Source organism: Rhinolophus sinicus, chromosome 15, assembly GCF_057876585.1.
Source record: "Rhinolophus sinicus isolate RSI-liver-muscle chromosome 15, RSI-T2T, whole genome shotgun sequence".
Taxonomy (NCBI): domain Eukaryota; kingdom Metazoa; phylum Chordata; class Mammalia; order Chiroptera; family Rhinolophidae; genus Rhinolophus; species Rhinolophus sinicus.
This window is the reverse complement of record NC_142515.1, coordinates 40,015,742-40,019,733: the sequence shown is the minus strand read 5'-3', so window position 1 is coordinate 40,019,733 and position 3,992 is coordinate 40,015,742. Positions and strand designations below refer to the sequence as shown.

The 3,992-nt window shown below is 38.5% G+C and overlaps 1 pseudogene; it reads left to right on the top strand.

Annotated features, from left to right (window-relative positions):
- Positions 1–2,719: 2,719 nt before the first annotated feature.
- Positions 2,720–3,638, top strand: LOC109447379 (testis-expressed protein 9 pseudogene; annotated as a pseudogene).
- The last annotated feature ends 354 nt before the right edge of the window (positions 3,639–3,992 follow it).

Genomic DNA, 3,992 nt, shown 5'->3' with positions numbered 1-3,992 from the left:
GTGGGATGGACACAAGGGAATGAGGGGCTTACCGGAGCTGGCTAGGTTGTGGGCACTGCACAGCTGAGCGACAGAGCAGCCAAGGCCGTGGGGACACAGGAAGGGGTTGGGGGACTAGAGTGGGGCTATTATTCCAATGGTATAGAAGTATTTCAGTATTTTACAAACGATACAGTTGTAGCAATACCCTGCTCCTAGAGCAGCAATATCCAATAAAAATACAATGCAAGCCACACATATAATTAAAAACAAACTTAGTAATCAAATTAAAAAAGTGTTAAAAAAAAAGTCTAGGCTGTAATAAAGAATAAAATGCATTTATTTGAGCAAAGGAGGGATTGCAATCCAGGGCACAGATTCAGGTAGCAACCTAAATTTTGCTCCAAAGGGAACAAAGAAAGGCAAGGGTTTTAAAGGGCAAAACCAAAAGAAGATGTTCTCATTTAGGTCCTCCATGTAAATGAAGGGTATTGACTAGGTCAGCGGGGGACTGGTTAGGCCCATTATGTAAATGGCAAATGCTATTGTCAAAATGGATTGGTTCCTTTCAAGGTGAGAATGCAGATGGTCTGGTTACCAAGATAAGGAGGAAGTAAAGTTCACATATGTTCATGGAGCAATCATTGATCTAGGATGTTTACTGTTCATTCTTGAACTGTTTAGCAACAAGTCAGCAACTTAACCATAGTTTCAAGAACTGAGACATGAGACGTGCATAGGTCCCAGTTCCTCAGTGGCTTCCCATCTCCATTTTAAGTGACTCTCTGAGCAATGCTTATTCCATTTTACTTTCTCTGTTATCAAAAGTAAAAAGAAAAAGGGGAAATTAATTTTAATATTCTATTTTACATAGATTCAAAATATTATTTTAACATGTAATCTATATACAACATGATTAATGAGATAGTTTTTTGTTTTTTTTAAATCCAGTGTGTATTTTACATTTATAGCCCATCTCAGTTCAGAAAATATCCAACAGTCCCTTGTGGGTACTCCGTTGGACAGTGCAGATCTTGAAAGATTGTGGGAATGCTGTCCTCTTTCTCTCTCTCTCTCTCTGATCCCTGAATTTTGGGGGAGGTGACATCTCAGTTGTCTAAAATTTCCTGCAGGTTGCTTGGTGGGGTTTCCTTCACTGCTCATCCCACCTGTAAACACGCACAGCTTTTAACAGGTATAAAATTTAAAGCGAAGACATGTGTTTTTTTTCAGCTCTGAGCTTAATTACATTAATTACCTGTCCCATTGCTTAGTGCTGGCTTCATTACCAAACCAAAGTACAACTTAATTGCTCTTTAAACCCCTTTGAATTTTCAGACCTAATTTATCTGCAGCCTCAAGCTCCTGAAAAAATAAGTACCTGTGGATTTACTAAGGTGAAGTGGGAATTCACTATGTGTGAGGCTTTCCTTGCTAGGCCCTTCCTAGGCCTGTATTTTCTTTTTTTATTTAGCCACTTGAGATAACGAATCTTTGCCTTCCCTTGTACCCTCCTCGCCGCGAGTGACACCCACAAGCTTAAAACTCATTTCCTGTGCTTTAGCACCACCTTGTGGTTTATGAGGAAAAGTCCAGAAGTAGGCTGCGTCCAACTTGGGATCACTGAGTGAAATTAACAGCCTTGAAGGGCCATCTGGCTCTTGCTGTCTCCTTCAGTCTGAGAGGAAATGAGATTTGTTACTCAGTGTGGAATTTCTCCTACAGGCTAAACTGCCTGCTGAGAAATCAGGTGGTGTAGTATGTCCAATGTGAACTAAACAGAGAATCATGCAGAAACATAAATCCAGGCTACTACTGTTCTATTATTTAAATTGAATTGTGTCCACCTTTCACAGAAGACTTGGCTCAGCCAGAGAACCTGGCATCTATGTCTGCTGTTACTGTTAAATGTTGAGCTAATATTTTCAGTTGCTTCAAGTTAGGAATTATCCCCTGGCCATCAATGATGCACCCTGAAAACTGCGTTCACTTCATGGATTTGCAATCCAACCTGAAGCTGAATTTCAACAACAAACATGTTGGTTTGACCAGTGTAGGTTGAAAATAAATGGCATTAGAAGACAGATAGATGGGGCAGACGCTTTACCAATAACCATAACTGCACATACTTGCTATTATCTTGCACCAATATTCCTTAATCCCTTTATCATTTACTTCTGCTGGGAAGGTGTATGAGCGCAATTTCCTTACTGGTCCAGAGAGGCCAATTAATTTGCCTGTGGTCACACTGTTAGTCACTGGCAGAAACTTGTTTGCTAACTTAATATTCTAAATGATTGACTACCTCATCGCACAATTCTCTTGTTAAAAATAAATGGTCAGGGCTCCTGTTTTCTGTCTCCTGACCACCCTGAGGCTTTCCCATGTAGTCCTGTGTCATGCTGTGCTTCCTGTTTCTAGGACCTGGACAGACCATTTTAGGGACTCCACTCCCATCACGCGTTCAGCAACCTGCTACAGCTCGATGGGACCGCTTCACCAAGGAGGAAGAATATAAGTGCTTAAATGTAGAGTTGGAGGCAAAAACAGCTGACCTGGGTCCACAACTGTGGAAATAATAAGAGGTCAGCGAGAAGTATTAGGTTGGTGCAAAAGTAATTGCAGTTTAAAAGGTTAAAAATAATTGCAAAAACCACAATTACTTTTGCACCAACCGAATACGATCTAGGCTTATTTCAACACAAATTAAATCATATGAAGAAGAAGATGATGACAGCTTCAGAGGTCTATTATCATCTGAAGGGACAGTTTATCTATATTCAGAAACTAAGCCAAAGACCAAAATCATTGATCCAGTAAACAAGATTCGAAACAAACCACAATCTGCAAATAAAGGAAGGAAAACAAATTCAAGTATAAAATTGAAATACTCTGATGTATAAACTGCTAATGGTGTTGCCATTCCGGAGGATTTCTCAGACTTTTCTCTTGCACAACCAGTTGGCAAAATTGAAGGGCAACTGGAAGAAGGCGGCTTACCTGACTGTATAGGTGATGATATTTTTTGTGGTGTTAGTCAAGATGCTGGAACAGAAGAACAGATCCAATTTCTAAAGGCCAAACCCCATGTTATGCAGGAGGAATCGGATAATGCTGTATGTACATGCAATAAAAAGGGGATGCAAGTCAAGATTTAAAGTCTAAAGTAAAAAGTTCTGAAGAAAATTGTGAGATGGCAGCAAACAATTAATTTGTAACAACCGTCTCAAACAGAAAAAGATAAAATTCGTTTCAAAGAAGCAAACAAAAAATGTGATGGATTACAGCAACAGCTGTCTTCAGTAGAAAGGGAATTAGAAAATAAAAGAAGGCTACGAAAACAAGCTGCCACTAGTCAAAGTGCCACAGAAGTTTGCTTGAATGGAGCTCTAGAAGAAGCAGAAAAGTATAAATTGGAGCTACGTAAATTAAGGCAGAATAACAAGGATATAGCAACTGAAGAACACACACACAAATCAAAGCCTTAAAATCAGAAAACAAGAAACTAGAAAAACAGGGTAGAATTAATGATAGGGTTCAAGAAACAATTAAAATTAATTGATGTTTGTAAAAGGCAGAAGATGCATATTGAAGCTACCAAGAGGCTGTCTTTCACGGAAGAGGAATTTATGAAGGCATTTGAATGGGGAAATTCTTAAGTGATCTACTTTAGTTAATCTCTGTAACCAACAGTGTGTGATGGATAGACATTTTATTTAACTTAAGTTGTAATGGCTTGAATTATTTTTACTCTTAATTAGTAATGAAGATATTTAGTAACGAAATCAAAACAATTCCAAAGAATTCCCTGTTTGGACTAGGGAGGGGGATACAAAACGGATATGTAGTAATTAGAAAAGGGAATAACTTATAAAAATAAAGCAATAGGAATTTTTAAAAAGTCCTCATAATTTCGCAGAACATCAGAAGCTTAGCTTGATTATGGTAATCATACCACAATGCATACACATATCAAATCATCAGCTTTTACGTCTTAAATATATATACTCTCT